Source organism: Sapajus apella, unplaced genomic scaffold, assembly GCF_009761245.1.
Source record: "Sapajus apella isolate SASKATOON/1434 unplaced genomic scaffold, GSC_monkey_1.0 scaffold6, whole genome shotgun sequence".
Lineage (NCBI taxonomy): Eukaryota > Metazoa > Chordata > Mammalia > Primates > Cebidae > Sapajus > Sapajus apella.
In genome coordinates, this window is record NW_022436946.1 from 48,153,483 (window position 1) to 48,172,723 (window position 19,241).

Sequence of the window (19,241 nt, forward strand, 5' to 3'; positions counted from 1 at the left end):
AAATTTAGATGGGAGAAATGAAATAAGGGGAAGATAAAGACAAAAAGGAGAGGAGTTAGTTTTTGATGCATGCATTAATATATACTTGCTGGACATGAGTCATAAACTTTATTTTACTTTGTAGCATCCAGAAAACAGCATTAGTTACTTAATTCACATAGACCATAAGATAAACACAAACTGGTTGCTAAGGAAAAAACACACATACTTGTGTGTTGACCACTGAAGAAAGTTTCTCCGTAGGTCTTGGAGAACAAGGTGCAAATGTAATGCACAACACCCTTACAGTAGGTGCAGCAATGCATTTCATCAGGCTGCTTGCTGCAACATCGTTCAACCTAAGTTAATGTCATTGTGTCAAGGTGCAAGTCAATACAAACTCCACAGGGTATAGGAACAATAAAATAGAGTTCACACAGACAACTTCCTATTGCACTGGTTTTATCCAGGGACAGAGTACCTGAAGGGGGATAAATAGCATATTTTTAAAGTCAATATTTGTTAAATTTCTCTCAAAAAGAGCTTTGATAGATGTTGAACAGCATTGAATTAGTATTAATATAATACTTTCTCAATGTACCCTAAGTGTAGCAATATTAAAAGAAGAGAATGGGACATTGAAACTCCTTACAAGCATACATAAACCTGCATAGAAGTCCATCTCATCTCTTTGAAGTAAGCAGGGCAAGTAACTTCAAACTGTTTATATGGAATAACTAAGTCAGTTAATGGGTCCATAATCTCTGCATCACAGTTCTTTATACCACAGTAGTAAACACTTATGTAGTTTGGGCATGGTGGCTCATGCCTGTAATGCCAGCACTTTGGGAGGCCATGGCGGGTGGATCACAAGGTCAGGAGTTGGAAACCAGCCTGACAAACATGGCGAAGCCCCAACTCTGCTAAAAATTAGCTGTTTGTGGTGGCACGAACCTGCAATCCCAGCTACTCAGAAGGCTGAGACAGTAGAATCCCTTGAACCTGGGAGGTGGAGGTTGCAGTGAGCCGAGATCGCACCACTGCACTCCAGCCTAAGCAACAGAGTGAAACTCCATCTCAAAAAAATAAATAATAATAATAATAATAATAAACACTTATGTAATGAGACATTTCATGTATAATCTCCCTGCTAGACTGTAAGCTCTGAAGGCAGGAATCATAGCAATCTCAACCAACACAGTATGGAAACATCACAGGCATTGACAACCCATCACTACCATCACAACCATGCATCTCAAGTGGAATAGTGACCAATAAATTCAGGCCTGTAACATATTAGGCAAAAGAATGGCATTTGAGCAGATTGTTCAGTAAGTCAATAGTATATACTTTGAAGGGATTAAAAGTGCCTCTCTTTTATTAAAAGGAATACACTCAGATCTGGGAGTCCATATAATTAAATTCTACCTGTTGAGCTGATAAAGTTGAACATGTAAGCAACAGCTAAAGGCCAAAATTCAGAAGACTCTTGATAGTGTTAAGGTCAGGAATTCCTCCCCAGTTGCTTCCTTTAGCTTAAAACCTTAATTATATTCTATCTGGATTCTGCAATGTTTGAAGCAGGTGCCTTTGGTTTATAAACTGGAAAGAATAAAATCTTCCAGGTGGCAATTTCCCAGAGGTATTGTACTCACTAAACAAATGAATCTGTAATTGATGAAAATGCAGGCAGCTGTGGAGCTCACATTCTAGGGAGGTGATTTCATATGATACACTCTGCCTATTGGTAGATGAAAGGGAGGGAGAAGAGGAAGAAACATATGAGCCCCTTTCTCTTTCCCAATTTGTAGCGTATTTTGCACTATGAGGTATTTGAATTCTATCTTGTACATATTTCATATTTTTAATGAATTGCTACATATTACTGGAATTATTTAATAAGATATCCAATAACATGCTGCTTCTAAATAATGTATCAAAAAATGCTCTCTGAGATTCTATAATAGCACCCCTCGATCATGAGATATAGTCTAATGAAAAGATGATTTTACTATAATGAGATATATGTTTAGACTCTGGAAATTTTTTAATTCATATTTTTGTTTTTGCTCTGGCAGAACATGTAAAAATAAGTAACCTTACTAATACAACAGTGAAATTCATATTAATGGAAGACTTTTTTGCTATCACTTTAGATAATATTTATAGTAAAACTAAACCTTTTAAGCTAAATATTTAACTAGCTATAAAATCTATCCTTGATGTTAGTATTAGTGAGAAAAAGTAAATTTCTGTAATTATGAATGAATTTAACAAATTTTGCATTTAATCCAAGAAACAAAACTAAACTCAGCTGTTTCATTTGCCTATATCTCAATGATCAAGACAAAATACTAACTTTTTTTGAAACTAGACAAAATTAATTATTGAAACAACGGTTTACACCATTAAAGAAATTAAAAAAAAAAATAGTTGAGTCCCAGGCTCAATAAAACAAAGGGCAGAGAGCCATCTATGTTTAATTATCCAGAGGCCTAAACCACCCTTTCCCATTCTTGGAACACTGATCACTTGTATCACATCTCCAACTCTCAAGAGAATTCCAAAGTAGGAGAGACGAGAAATAGTCAAAGGGAAAAATACAGAGAGTAGAGGGAGAATGAATGCCTGGGGCTTTAGGAGAGGCAGGCAGGGTCCCTGGAATTTTTCCAGGGAGGAAAAATAAGAATCTTTTTTCACTGGGTCAACAAACATGGATACTTTCAACATGCCAGAAAATGTTCTAGACATTATTATGGCATCAATTTCAAGTTGTTAAAGTAACACCTTCAAAGACTCAGACCATAATAGTCCGTGTCCAAAATATCATATGACTGATGTGCAGTGAGAAATGTGTGCATGAAGAAATCCAGAGTAAAGGCAGGAGTGACACCCGCAAATGAGCAGGACTGATATCAACCAGCTTTCAACTGTCATGATGAAAAAGCATCATCAGTAAAGGGATGCTAAATGACTCATGCTTTTCTTTATTTTATTATGGAGAAATATGCTTTTTAACAACTCATATGTTAGAATATGACTTATATTTCATAATTTAAAGCATAAGTTTTAAGTCTATGGCAATTCTTTGGTAGCAGATCTAGTACACATGTTGTCTCCCCTGAACCCCACCAGACCTACTCCTGATGCTCTTATTTTGCACTTGTTTGAAATTTAGGACAAGTTTTCTAACAGTGAGAATCCTAAATATAATGGTGACAAAAATTTCAATTGCTTGACAAAATGACTAGTATAGTGCAAGACCTAAGACAAAAGCTTACTTTGGAACCTATAACACTTCAAGGCTTCAGGGCCATATACTCTCTGATAGTGTCAGTTACTCTCTTTTGAAAATTTCACAGCTGTGCTATCTCTCTGCTTTCCTGCATTAAGTATTACATTTACCTTCTGACCTTCCTAAGCATTGTTGAATACAGGTGCCTTCCTCTGTCAGCTGCTTGATGCTCATTGCTCACAAAAATAACCAGGCTAAGAAAAAAAAAAAAAAAAAAAAAAAAAACTCAACCAACCTTTAGCTCCACCTCTCTGAGGGAAACTTAGGAAAATATCAGGAGCCATAAATAATTATATAAATGGTAACTTAGTTTTAAAAAAAAAAAAAAAAAAAAACTATTATAACCACAAACATCCAAAAACCACATTCTAACATCTTAAACATAGCAGTGGTTCAGTAAACATTTATTGAAACTGAACAAACAAATGACAAAGAAATCAATCTTCCTTTCCACTCACTAAATTGTAATCGAATTACAGTCATTTAATAACATGGTAAAGGTCTACCTTTGTTACATAATGCAGCCCACCCTCTGTATCTGTGGGTTTTACATCCACAGATTCAACCAACTGAAGATCTGAAATATTTAAAAATTAATAATACTATAAATAAAAATACCCCCAAAACAACGATCTTCTAGCAGTTACATTGTTTAGGTATTATAAGTAATCTAGAGAGGATTTAAAGCATATAGGAGAATGTCCATAAATTATATATAAATACTATGCCATACCACCCTCAGATTTTGGTTATCTGTGGGGTATCCTGGAACCAACCCCCCATGGATATGGAAGGATGACTGCATTTTTCATGATTTTATTATGACTCTTTTCTAACCTATGAAATACTACAGTCTCCAATTTAAATACATATATGTATATATTTTAATTAGAAACAGCAAATTTGTAGTTTGGGGTCTTTCTTCCTCAATAAAAGCTATTTTAATGCAGAAGATAAGAAATCTAAGACCGTTTTATTTGGTCAAAAAGAACTGAACTAAAATGTCCTAAATTAGGTCATAATACAGGAGACCTTACTGACTAAAACAAGCCATTAGGCTATTTCAAGTTTCAACTTCTATTTTTTGTAGATAATTATGAGATATAACAAAAAAGAAATAAACACTTTTTACGTCCTCATGGAGACATGACATTTAGGCCTTCATAGTTCATAATTTCCTCAAAAGTCAAATGGCTATTACTAGTCATCCAGAGCTGTCATAGGTTATAAAGCAATTAAGACCTTTTCAAGAGTTTGTAATGGCTATTTTTTTCTTAAAATACCATGGCATGCAACAAATGACATTTGGCTGCACTTAAGTCATTTTAATGGTTTGATTGGATCACATTCATCATTAGAACAAAAACTCAGCAGGCACATTTCTCATAAATCTCTTTGTACAAATTATTGCTGCACATGCATTACTTAGCAGACTGTTCTCAGTTCCTAGGCCCAAGGACATAAAGGTAGTTTTGAAATTTAAGCTGCACCTCTATTATTATACCTTGAATTGGTGAACTAACATCAAAATACATCCTCAGCATTTTATGGGAACTCTTTCTGTTGCTATAGAGTCTTCATGCCTACATATGTTTATGTATGGGAAGACATACGGCTACTACCAGAAGGAAGCATTTTTGAAAGCAATCTGTAATCATAGCTAAGTCTTTTAAGCTAGGTCTTTAAAATGATGTGGAAGACAAGTGTAATGAGCAAATCTATGTACTGGCTGGAGTGACAGGTGCAGATAAAGTCAAGTTCTGATTATCAACAAAGAACAGGCTGAAGCTGAGTGCTTAAGAGAAGCGAACAGAAATGTGCTGCCTGAAGGCTCCAAAGCAAATGCTGAGGCCTCGATGACAGCTTCCATTTTCACTTACTACTTGCAAAAGATTGATGACAAGTGGTAGACGAAGGAAAAAGATAGCCCTGATCCTATATATACACAGCGTATTTCAGCAGTTTCCTTGGGAATATTAAAGTTATTGTTTTTACATCCTAAATCCAGATATAGTTCCAACGAGTAATCAAGAATCTAACCAAAATTGCATTAACCCACAGGAATTGAAAGCATAGAATAATGAAAGCTAAAAATGTATTTAAGAAGAGAGCTGAAATTTAAACTAGTCTTTCATAATATTCAATATATAATTGAGCTGATGAATGCTGTCTTAGTGTGTTTTTGCTGCTGTAACAAAATACCTTAAATTGGGTAATTTATAAAAGACAGAAATTTATTTCTTACAGTTCTGGAGGCTGGGTAGTCCATGATCAAGGCACTGGTCTGTTCATGTTTGGTGAAAGTTGCTCTCTGCTTCCAAGATGGAGAATTGTTGCTGCATCTGCCAGAGGGGACTAACACTATGTCCTCACATGATGGAAGGGAGGAAGGGCAAGAGAACACTCCTTTCAACCTTGAGCCTGTTTACAAGAATGTGAATCCGATTTATGAGGGTGGAACCCTTATGACTCAATAACCTCTAAAAGGTCACACCTTTAAGACTGTTGCATTGAGGTTAAGTTTCAGCATAAATTTTAGAGACGTTGACATCACTCAAACAATGACATATGTGCTTAACTTCATGGGATATAAATTAACATGTAGTAATATTTTCTTTTTGCTACACTTAGGTGGCCACACTTCTTTTGGTTGCCATTCATGTTTCGTTGTGTTGTTGCAATTACTCCTCCTTTGTAGCATAAAAAGCAATTAAAAAAATAAGCTTTCTCTTATTATTTCTGAAATAAAGTAGAGAAGATTTATAGGAAATTTAGGTGGTTATGGTTTTCTGTTTTCTATTTATCAATTTCCTGGTACTTCATTGAATCTAAGACATTATCAATTGTAAGACACATCATTATTTTATATACCACTAAAAAAGTTTTTAAAAAACCTGATAACTGAACTATGACATTAAACTATGACATATCATCAATTATATGTCACATTCTAATTTCAAAGATGTAAAATGTGAAAAATATGGTAATCTTAGAATTGTTAGAATATGGTATCATGCTATACATGAAGAAAAGGACCACATCTTGGCCCAAAAAAATTCATAATTAGATAATTAATCATTACCTAATACATAGACATCAAACGTTAATTTTATAAGCAATTGAGATCCAGATAAGCAGGTGACTTAAGTCACAGAGAACTGATGGGATTGTTGAGATTTAAATGCAGATTTGCATGAACTGTGATAGCAGTTTCCATAACTGCAACTCCTACTTCAAACAGTAGGTGACTTTGTCCCCGGGAGTACTGTAACCCTCTCTCTAGATCACTGGATTAAGAATAAAGGTCTACAATAAGAAGACATCACCAAGTTCTCTCTACAATCCCTTTCAGACTTAATGATCTTTAGTTATTATGCATACATGCAATAGCATATTCTACACAAAATTATAAAGTAAAAATGTAAAATGTTTATGAAGGACCTGATCTTCACTCATGCCTATTATAATCAACACTTATTTTATTGTCTGTATGCCAATTAATTTCAGAAATAATTTAAAGGAACTTAGAGAAATAGACAAATATATACTAAAGCCATTAAAGTAAATCAGAGGAAAAAGAAATAATAAAGGGTAGGAGACAACTGTATTATAAAACCTAGGCCAAAAAGAGCTATATAAATTTAATCAAAAAATTAGTTCTGGACTTCTTTCAAATTCAAAACAATAAAAAAATATGTAAAATGATTTAAAGAGCATTTTTAAGATTTATTACAGGAAATATTCCTGAAGAGGAAAATTACAAAGAAAAACGCTGATGTTTTTGGACAGAGTCTTGAGCCAAATTAATAAAGAGATTCCCAACTTTTATTACATCATTGACCCTTTTAACATTTGATTTGAGCCCTGACCCAAATTTCCATATGCAAATACACATAAAATAACTGCGTGCCGTTTCAGGAAGTTCTTGAAAATAGAATTAAGAACTTCTGCCTTGATTTCTTATCCTTCTGTCTGTGCCAGAAATTCAGACTGCATTAGTGGTTTTGGCAATTCCTACCACATATCAGCTGAGGGAAACTTCCATTTTTCATTCCTCCCGCACTGAACTCTCCTGAAATCCTTTTACACCAAAGTAGGACACATGCTATACACAGATGCCACTGAGATGTGGCATCCCAGTGAGATGTGATCTTCAACTTTGCTGAAGATCACAATAATGCCCCTGTCCTAGGATAAATTATTTAATGCTCTCCTCCACAACTAGTTATCTCTATGTTCTTCTACATCTCCATGCCAAAAAGAATCTGTAATTTTTATTGCTTTTAGTTTTAGAAGCATGTTCCATTTGCCTCTATTTAAATAAATCTTGATTGCCACTTCAAAATTGATTTAAATTTTAAAAGTAGTACAACTTATCATGAAATAGTCAATCTAGAAATGTAGATAGTATGAAAGCATGTGGAAAACCTTCCCATCTGTCACTCCTCAATCTTTTAATTTGAGTGTATTTCTTCAGAACTTTATCCATGTTACAAACCAGCATACTTCTTTGAACTCAAACACAAAGATACATGAATTTATTATTATATAAATAGTATGTAACTTTCTGCTTTATACTTATTGCTTTGTATTTACTTATTTAACTTTATAGTATGATGTGCATATCAATAAGTAGTTTACTACAATTATAAGGTAAATTTTAACTTTCCCCATAAGTGGATCCAATAATTTTGCAAGGTGACAAACTTTAATGTACAAACATTTAGAAATGTATATAAAATAGCCAATGTCTGCTTATAATGTTGACTTAATTTTGGAATGATACACTCTTTAAATGTAACATTATATGAAATACCACTTTGTTCCCACTCTCCAATTTCATGAAACTGAAACATTTCAGATGTGTGTTGAACATAAGCATTTGTGATCATTAGAGCTAGTTTTGGAGTCTTGAAACTTAACTTTTTGAAGGGTTTTATCTTCAGCTCCATCTAATTGGAAATGCCATTACCTAGCCAATGTATTCCAAACATAAGAACTCATTCACAAACCACTAGAACAATAATTTCTATTATGAGAATTATTTACATTTATCTAATAGATCAACAGTTATTGAAGAGTGATTCTGAGCCAGCAGTATCAGCCTTCCCTGGAAACTTACCAAAAATGCAAAATGTCAGGCCTGGCATTTATCTGACCTATGAATTAGAAACTTTGAGAGTGGGGCCAAATCTGTATTTTAACAAACCTTCCAGATGCTTCTGATGGACACTGAAGTTTGAAAACCACTACAGTAGATATTTATTTCTATTTTCCATAACATATTTACTTATTTCACTGCTTTTAAAATTGGTATTTTTAAAAATTATAAACAGTTTCAAACACTTTTATTTGTGAATGTATATACACAGGAATAAATAAATAACTCTTCTACTTCTCTACAACTTAAACTTCTTCAAAACTATTTTATCAATTACATCAGGTGAGCTTGACAAGATAGCATAAATGGCATTGATTAAAATTATTGACAGCTACATTCTCCAAATTGCTTGCTTCCAACAGGATAATTGAGATCACATCCTGTAATATGATTTTAAGAGGTCTCAGACATAAATTAATTGTATCTTTTCTGAAGAATAATTTTTGGGAAAAAAATGTTTCCTTGTAAATTAGGCATATGTACTACTTCCATAGCTTCATAACACTTACCACTGTTGAAAATTTATGTGTATGGATTAAAACTAACTTCTAGTCATGACAACTTATCAGCACTATAAGAACTACCTGTGACCAGAAAGAATATCTAATTTACATATTTGTACAATTTAAAGTCAGATAAGAAGTTGCATGTGGCAGAGTTAAATGTTCACTATGCACATTTAGAACCAACATATTAGGACTTTGACCCTCCTTCATATTATCTGCTTCCTCTGCAGTACTGTCTGCTGCTCTTCCACTATTCCAATGCTGGAAGGTTAAGTCTCTGGCCACAAGCTCTGGACCTTACTCTGACAAGAGATCCTTGTGCAGAATACTATCCACAGTGATGATCTAGGCAGCCACCAGTGGGGGAGAAACACTACAAGGTGACTAAGGAACAATCACAGATATCACCTAGAGGGTACTGTAATGGAAGCTATGGTATCCCACTCAGATTCCCCATTTAGGACCAAGGCACTCATTGCCCCAGCTGCCAAGAATGTTTGTCAACGATGCTTCATAGCTCAATCCCACCATAAGAATTGGCCTCAATCAAAGAAACTTCTTTCACTCACACTTACACCCTCAACAAGGACAACTATATTCAAAGACTGGTCAATGTGAGGGTACAAAGACTCAATACTCTTGCCTCCATTTATGACAACTCTGAAAGTCCATCCCAGCCCCAGAGATCCGCATGGGGTCAACTAAGTACTGCAACAGCATCACAGCTCAGCTTTTCCCATGGCCCAATCTGGCTGCCCTCTCTCCCTCACAGGCGTTCCCCAAAGGATTCCCAACACAAGTTACCTACATTGAAATCTCTGTCCCAGATCTACTTCCCAGAGAAACTGTCATAAGACAGGAACTGTGTCCTCTTGTCCCTACTATCTCTCTTTCCAAAAAGTGTTGAGGAAAGATTTAATTTACACAGATTACATATTTTTATATTAAATAATCTGTTGACTTAAATAATTCTATGATAAATATAAGCGTTTTGTGAAAGTTACCTTCTGTTTCTACATTTGTACACTAAATCCAATTGATATGGTGTTTTATTATAGGTTTTAGACGTCTAGTTATTTGTTACTACCCTTATACATTTTTTAAACCAAATGTTGAACACTATTCTAATATGTGGATATACTACAATCTATTTAACTAATTCACTGTTAATATAAGTATTTTTAGATCAGCTTTAATATTAGGAAAATAATATGATTTTAAAGAAGTAATTACTCGGTAGAATATATGTAATATCTCCCTTACTGTCTCCCTGAGTTCTAGTTCCCAGAAATGATCACTTTAAGTATGTGGTTTTTTATCATTAGGGACTGCTATTATAATTCTAAATAATATAAATGAGCTGTTTTCAGTTTATCAATTTGGATAGTATTTGTTGATATCTCTTATGAAAGAGGACTACTTTAAGTAAGTTGTATCAGCCACTTCCTCATTTTGTTTATATTATTACATGTAGTTGTTCTAATGGTAACCCTTTCAAGTTTAAATAATGAACTGAATCCTCAAACTATTGATTCACCATTGTAAGACATTAACTTTTGACTATTTATAATAGTAAATAGTGTGACTAGAACTGAAGTTAAATATTTTCCTTCCTCTTAAAAGAAACACCTATGCATTTAGATCTGAAGAGTTTCTTTACTTTTCTTAGATATACTCAGCTGCCTTTTTTTTATTGTATCCTATTTCATTTGGGAGATGAAATATTGTATCCTATGACCTGGAAGACTCTGGTAAGTGCGATGGATCACCAGTTGAGTTGTGAAGTTAAAGGATCTGATTGACTGATTGATCGACTGATTGATTTTGAGACAAAGTCTTGGTCTGTCTTTTATTATGTCAATCCAGGCTAGAATGCAGTGGCACAATCTCAGCTCACTGTGACCTCTGCCTCCCAGATTCAAGCGATTCTACTGTCTTAGCCTCTGGAGTAACTGGGATTACAGGCATGTGCCACCACGCCTGGCTAATTTTTGTATTTTTAATAGGGACAGGATTTCGCCATTTTGGCAAGGCTGGTCTCAAACTCCTGACTGCAGGTGATCCACCTGCCTCGGCCTCCTAAAGTGCTGGGATTACAGGCATGAGCCACCATGCCTGGTCCTAATATACATTTTTAAAGGATCACTGTGACTATTTGGAAAATAGATGGTAAAACAAGAATTCCAGTTAGAAAGATACTGCAGTGATTCAGTCTAAAATGGGAGAGATAGACATGGTCAATAGTCAGACCTAGATATATTTTGAAGGTTAAACTGAAGGCCTTGGGTAAACTGAAGGCCAGACTGTGAAAACAGAAGCAGAATCAAGGATAACTGTGTTTTGAATGTTTGTCCTTTCTAAAACTTGTGTTGAAATTTAACTGCCATTTTAACAATATTAAAAGGTGAGACCTTTAGCAGGTGATTAGGCCATGATGGAACCACCCTCACTAGTGGAATTGGTGCTGTTATAAAAGGGTGAGTTTGACTTCCTCTTGACCTCTCTCACCCTATCACCTTCCACTTGGAGATGACACAGGAAGAATGTCCTCACAAGATCCCAGCAACTTGATGCTGGCTCCAGAACTGTGAGCCAATAAATTTTGTTCATTCTAAATTACCTAGTCTCAGGTATTCTATTATAATGGCACAAAAAAGACAAACATATCAACTAAAAAGATGTGAAAGACTGGGGAAAATAATAATATTTGAAAAGAAATATCAAGAGAGTCCTACCAGATGTCTTGAAAACACTTCAAATTTAGCATGTTTTAAAACTAAATGTGCTTAGCACATAATAGATCATCAATAGAGTTTTATTAAATGAAATGAAAGAAGAAAATACAGAAAAAATAAACAGGAAAGATTCAGCTATACAGAAGGCAATACTTAATTATTCTAGTTATTGATGGCCCCGTTTCTCTTTTTGTAATTATTGATTCTATCTTAGAATATCCTGGGGCTCACTTAGAAAAAACTATTCACAGCTTTCATTTTCATTGTTGGTCTCTCTAGTCTCCCTATCAATTCCAACCTATCTGCTTTGTATCTTCCATGAGGTCCTTAATATCCCTGATTTGTTGATGCTTCTCTTTCTTTTTTTAGCAGCACAGCTATGACTTCATTCTTTTGCTATTTACTTTATGTCATTTGCATAATATTTTGGAGAAAAGGAGAGATGAAAGTGGTTATTTAGCATGCTTATCTTGAACTAAAGGACTTCATAAATAATGTTTAAAGTTGGTAAGAATTACTCAAACAATTTTTTAAATCTCTAGATTGCATTATTATTATGTCCCAAATTTATTATTTTAAAATAGTATTTATTCTAGATGGAAAACAACATATTAGAAAGAAGAAGGAAAAAATCTAGTTCCTCACTGCAGGAGTTTGTAATATTTTTTAAAAGACAAAAACAAAATAAATACATATAAAGGAATATGAAATTAGTCTCATAATTATACAATAAGCCAAAGGACAATGTCACACCAAATTCAAAAACTACAACAAAAAATACTTGCAATAACATGGATTTCTGTCTTACGTTTTGTTTTTCATTTTGCTTTTTTTCTTTCTATGTGTGATAAGCATTCAGTCAAGAATGAATGTGTCATTTCTGTTTCTTAATTGGAAAAAAATTCAGAGAAATGAGATTTGACAGATATTATCAAAAGCTGATATTTACGATCTCTCTTCCACCTGATCTAAAAAGCATACCACAATAGCAGATTCCATTGAATATTCTGTATGTCGCAATAATATTCAACGAAAATACCATTATCTGGGACTCCATGTTTGGATCCCCTTCCATGAACACTCTCGTGCTCGTGGAAGCTGTTTTTCTCTATCCTGGATATTCCCTCTGGAGTCCCCTTCCACGAACACTCCTTTTGTGGAAGCCTGTCTTCCCCTCCTAAACTCCATCTCTCTCTATTCCCTTCCACTCATTGTGGAAGCTGCTTTCCTCTCCTGGATTCCATCTTTCTGGATTCTCTCACAATTAATAAACAATTAAAATAAAAATAAATTTAAAAAAAAATGCCATTATCCACTTCCCCACTTCAACATCCTTTACCACCAAGAAAATCTCTTTGCACAGAATGGTTTTAGAATAAATATAATTGACTGACAAACCTAGTAGAAATGGTAAATACTTTAAATCATTCCCTCATTTCCATTTTTTAAAATTATAGCTTATTGAGCTTCTCTGAAGTCAAAGCAGCTGGAGAAGTATGCAGGAGTTTCAGGGCAGGCCAACAACCTGATCGAAAACATTATATATGCCTAGAATAGATGTAAAACGCATCGCAACAGAATAAAGACATGGCTACTCCTACTCACATGCAGGGAGAAATGTGAAATAAAACTTACTATGAACTGATTATCTTCCTTCCTTTCCTGAATATAGGTTTTCTAAATTTCAAGCTATGAGTAATGACAAAGGAATGAACTAAACCCTATGTTGTCTGCATCTAACCATCTGCTTTTCAAAGTTATGTTTTAAAAGGACAGATAGGGACAAAGCAATCAGAATCTCTTCTACTGCAAACATTCTTTAAATTTCTTTAAAAATATTTTTCTTAAATAGAAAGAATCTGGGATAAAAATAAATCTTGAATGTTTAGTCATCTATTTGACCATGAAAACAAAGCATTGAGACATTTTAAATAAAAATGCCATATAAGATGGTATTTGAACCTAATGATTTTGAAATATAGGGTGCTTAAAACTGCTTATAGTGCTCTTTTTTGTTGTTTGTTTTAATGAGACTGATTCCACATTTCTAGCTTTTCTAAAAAGCTAGTCATGGAGAGATGAAATTTTGACACTTCTAGTTCTATAAAACACATACATACCACAAACACATACACATGCACACACACAAATGACAACTTTGCAGCTATTTACAGATAAATGTAAAATTTTCAACACATTTTATTTTCCTAGCAGTTATCTCTTCTAAATATATAGCATATTATCTGAATGTTCCAATAATTACATAGCTCTCCTTTCTGTGTCTGGTTTAATTAGTCATTATTTTTCCTATTAATGAAGTAAATCAGAATCATAGATAAACCAAAATACAGTTGTGTGATGCATATATGATGGTGGTCCCTTAAGATTATAAAAGAATTGAAAAATCCCTATTGCCTAGTGATGCAGTAGTCATCATAATGTCATAGCACAATGCATTGTTTATGTATTTGTGGTGATGCTGGTATAAACAAAATGACTGCACTACCAGTTATGTAAGGTTATAGCACACACCATTATGCACAGTACATAATACTTTATTATGTATATATTACCAGTTTATTTATTTACCACACTTTTTATCATTATTCTAGGTGTGCCCCTTCTATTTATTAAAAAAAAAAAATTAATTGCAAAAACACCTCAGGTAAGAGGTATTCGAGAAGGCATTGTTATCACAAGAGATGATAGTTTCATGCATATTGTTGCCTCTAAAGACCTTCCAGTGGAACAAAATGTGGAAGTGGGAGACAATGAGTGATACTGGTAATTCGGAGCCTGTGTAGGCTAATGTGTGTGTTTGTGTCTTAGTTTTTAACAAAAGTTGTCAAACAAGTCAAAAATAAATAAAATAAAAATTTTAAATAGAAAAAAGTTTAATAAAAATACAAAAAAAAAAATTTTTGTCCAAGATATACAGTATGTTCATGTTTTAAGATAAGTATAATTACAAGAGTCAAAAAGTTAAAAAGATAAAAATTAACAAAGCAGAAAAGTTGCAGTAGGCTGTTTATTAGTGAAAAAAGGAAAAATATATATATAAATAACAGTAATCAAAACAGCATGGTACTGGTACCAAAACAGAGATATAGACCAATGGAACAGAACAGAGGTCTCGGATGCAATGCAACATATCTACAACCATCTGATCTTTGACAAACCAGACAAAAACAAGCAATGGGGAAAGGATTCCCTGTTCAATAAATGGTGTTGGGAAAGCTGGCTAGCCATGTGCAGAAAGCAGAAGCTGGACGCCTTCCTGACATCTTACACTAAAATTAACTCCAGATGGATTAAAGACTTAAACATAAGACCTAACACCATAAAAACCCTAGAAGAAAATCTAGGCAAAACCATTCAGGACATAGGCGTAGGCAAGGACTTCATGACCAAAACACCAAAAGCATTGACAACAAAAGCCAAAATAGACAAATGGGACCTAATCAAACTCCACGGCTTCTGCACAGCAAAAGAAACAGTCATTAGAGTGAATCGGCAACCAACAGAAGGGGAAAAATTTTTTACAGTTCACCCATCTGACAAAGGGCTGACATCCAGAATTTACAAAGAACTAAAACAGATTTACAAGAAAAAAACTAACAAGCCCATTCAAAAGTGGGCAAAGGATATGAACAGATGCTTTACAAAAGAAGACATACATGAGGCCAACAAACATATGAAAAAATGCTCATCATCACTGGTCATCAGAGAAATGCAAATCAAAACTACATTGAGATACCATCTCACGCCAGTTAGAATGGCGATCATTAAAAAATCTGGAGACAACAGATGCTGGAGAGGATGTGGAGAAATAGGAACACTTTTGCACTGTTGGTGGGAGTGTAAATTAGTTCAACCATTGTGGAAGACAGTGTGGCGATTCCTCAAGGACCTAGAAATAGAAATTGCATTTGACCCAGCTATCCCATTACTGGGTATATATCCAAAGGATTATAAATCGTTCTACTATAAGGACATGTGCACACGAATGTTCATTGCAGCACTGTTTACAACATCAAAGACTTGGAACGAACCCAAATGCCCATCGACAATAGACTGGACAGGGAAAATGTGGCATATATACAACATGGAATATTATGGAGCCATCAAAAATGATGAGTTTGTGTCCTTTGTAGGGACATGGATGAACCTGGAAACCATCATTCTCAGCAAACTGACAGAAGAGCAGAAGATCAACCACCGTATGTTATCACTCATAGGTGGGTGTTGAACAATGAGAACACACGGACACAGGGAAGGGAGCACTACACACTGGGGTCAATTGGGGGGAAATAGGGGAGGGATGGTGGGGGGTGGGGAGCTGGGGAGAGATAGCAAGGGGAGAGATGCCAGATGTAGGTGATGGGGAGGCAGCAAATCACACTGCCACGTGTGTACCTATGCAGCAATCTTGCATGTTCTTCACATGTACCCCAAAACCTAAAATGCAATAAAATAAATAAATGGGAAAAAAAAATAAATGTAGTACAGCCTAAGTACACAGTGTTTATAAAGTCTATATTAGTACATAGTAATGTCCTAGGCCTTCACATTTTCTTACTACTCACTCACTGACTTATGCATAGCAACTTACAGTTTTCCTGAAAGTGTCATTCATGATAAAGGCTCTAAGTTTCCATCTTTTATCTTGATATATTTAGACACACAAATACTTCCCATTGTGTTACAATCACCTACAGTATTCAGTACAATAATATTCTACACAGATTTGTAGACTAGGAGCAATAGGCTATACTAGATAGCCTACAGTATAGTAGGCTGTACCATCTAGGTTTGTGTAAATACACTCCATGATTTTTGCATAACAAGGTAACTGTGTACCAGCACATTTCTAAGAATGTATCTACCTGACTGTAGTATACAACTATAGTATATCTGAGTATGGTATACAACTCTCATTCCTCCACCACCCAAAAACACCTACAAAACTTTTTGTTGGAATATAATTCCATCCTTTAGCATTGATAGGAAGAATGTGATATGGTTAAAAACACATACTTGGAAACACATCTCCTAGGATCTATTTCCAGCCTCACTATGTTTGACCATGTGACCCTGAAAAAGTTTTCTAATGTGCCTAAGCCCTAGTTTCCTCATCCACAAAACTAGAGATACTGATGATACCTACCCAATAGTGTGGTTCTAGATCTTAAACTGATGGATGTATATAAAGTACTTTGAATGGATTCTAACACATGATAAGTGCTTAATAAATGCTAGCTGGTAGTAGTAGACATAGGGGTACTAGAATTCTGTAAATAATTTTTTTTAAGTATAAAATCACTAAGAGGAAGACTGATTCAGGAGGCTCTAAGGAACAATATGTACTATGAGTAAATCTTAGAGAATAACATCTCTATAATTTAAATGTCAATAACATTCTCATTATTAGAATGCCTTGCTCTTTCTTGAGAGATATCTAAGTATCACACTACAATGCTCAACTTGAAGACTCAAAACCCTTTTAGATACAAAGACAGTTCAATTAAGTAAAATATGTATATATATATATGCATATATGTATATATGTATTATCTTATTTATATATGAAGTATAATAATTATACGTGTATATTGTATACATGTATATACCAATATGCATGTATGTTATAAATGTACACACATATATATTTCCTAGACTAAGTTATACCCAGAAACCAGCTATACATTTTGATTAAAAAGGAACAATCAGAGAAAAAGAAAGAACATGAAAATATGTTTACTTAAATGTTAAAAATTCAGTGGATCAGAAGTGCAAAACTGCTGAGAGTTGTGAGAATGGGTATACACTATTAAAAATCAAAAAGTTTCATAGTTTATCAGGAGTAACAATCTGGCTTAATGTTAAAGAATCTGTTTCACTAAAAACTGGGACGCCTAGAAGCTTAAACAGTGAAAACCAACCAAGGAGAGAATGACTGTAACAACTTTAGGTCAGTTATTTCATCATTCTTGTATCTCTCTCTCTGCTTGGAAGATGAACTCAAGGAATTTTAGCAAAAAAAAAAAAAGGAGTTAAGAGAGCCCCTGCATAATTTTTCTACATTTTTCTTGCCTGACTTAACTTGGAAGTAGGAAATATTAAATGATAATGAGAAGTTAAAGGATAATTTAAAGACTTCCCTCAACATAAATAGGTAATGAGCAATGAACTAAACCTATTCTGTCCCATCAGTGGGCGTTTCAAAGAACAGAACCTGAGGGTTGAAGTGACAGCTTCCTTCATAATGAGGCAGCAGTTCAGGGAGAAAGGCTGCAGGGATTCTAGGCTAAGGTACTCAGCTGGCAAACAATGGCAGAGGTGTCCATTGCGAGTGACCCCTGAACATTCCAGCTCGTAAGAAAAGTAGTTCCATAATTATTGCTTTATCACAGTTAATTAAAAAAGAGTGAGAATAAGTGGTATTGAAAAGATACTAGGTTGAGCCTAGTTTTTTGTTTCTTTTAAATATTGCTCCTTTAATATGTTCTCATTTATCAGCTTCATGTAGCAGAGTATTAATAGTATTCATTCCATAAGATTTATTTATTTTTATTGTTTACCTCCGTCTGCCCTTAATATGTTTCCCTCTTTCCACTTGTAAGGCCCAATTGGCATTCCACCACAAAGTGCCTTCTTCACCTTGCATCAGTTCCTTCAATATGTAGAAACCAGCCTGAAGCCAATAATAAGCCTAAAGAGGGCATTTCTTGCGAATGCAATATGATTTTAGTGGCAGCTCATAAGATTTGGAACTGAAAGAACTTAGCTATTCATCATATTATGTCAAGACTCTAAAGCCAGAAGGGATGAAGAGAAGTGTGCAAGGTCACATAGCTCGCTCATGATATGCTTTAGACTAGAACCAGATTTCCTAATACCTAAACTTATGTGCTTCTCAGTGTGCCACAAAACCACACTGCCATTCTTGGGAAATGGGAATAAGAAGGAGGTGAAAGAATTTGGCTCTGCAACCTGCTATCAATCTTACTTAGATTTCATGCTGCTTCTGCTGAGGAGTCTGCAACCAAAGACACATATGTACTTGACTCTTGCCCACTTCACACAGTTACATAGGATTATAACTAGTGAAAACGTTTTTAGAGTGTATATTAAACGCAATTTCTGTGTCCTCCCACCCCACAAATTTGTTTGACTTTGCAGTTCTCCTGGATCTTCTGCCACGGCTCAAGGTAGAGCTTCAACCCCCACCACCATTGCCTAACCTCTTAGCATTGTCTCAGTTTCCCCCCAAAAAAGGAGCAGGCTCTGGGTATTCCTCCATGTGCCCAGTGCAGCAAGAGCTACAGCATCTCCTACCCTCACACTCTACCCAGGTGGAACCAAAGAGAATTGTGCTCCTCTAGCCATTTCTGGACTCAGTTGAAACCTCATTGTGTGATGGAATCCAGCCCCCACCAGCACTAGCATCTAATGGGTTCACAGAATGCCTGATTCTTCAACATGGCATCCCCACAACATATCTTCAGACCACAAGAATGTGTGTGTGTGTGTGTGTGTGTGTGTGTGTGTGTGTGTGTGTGTGT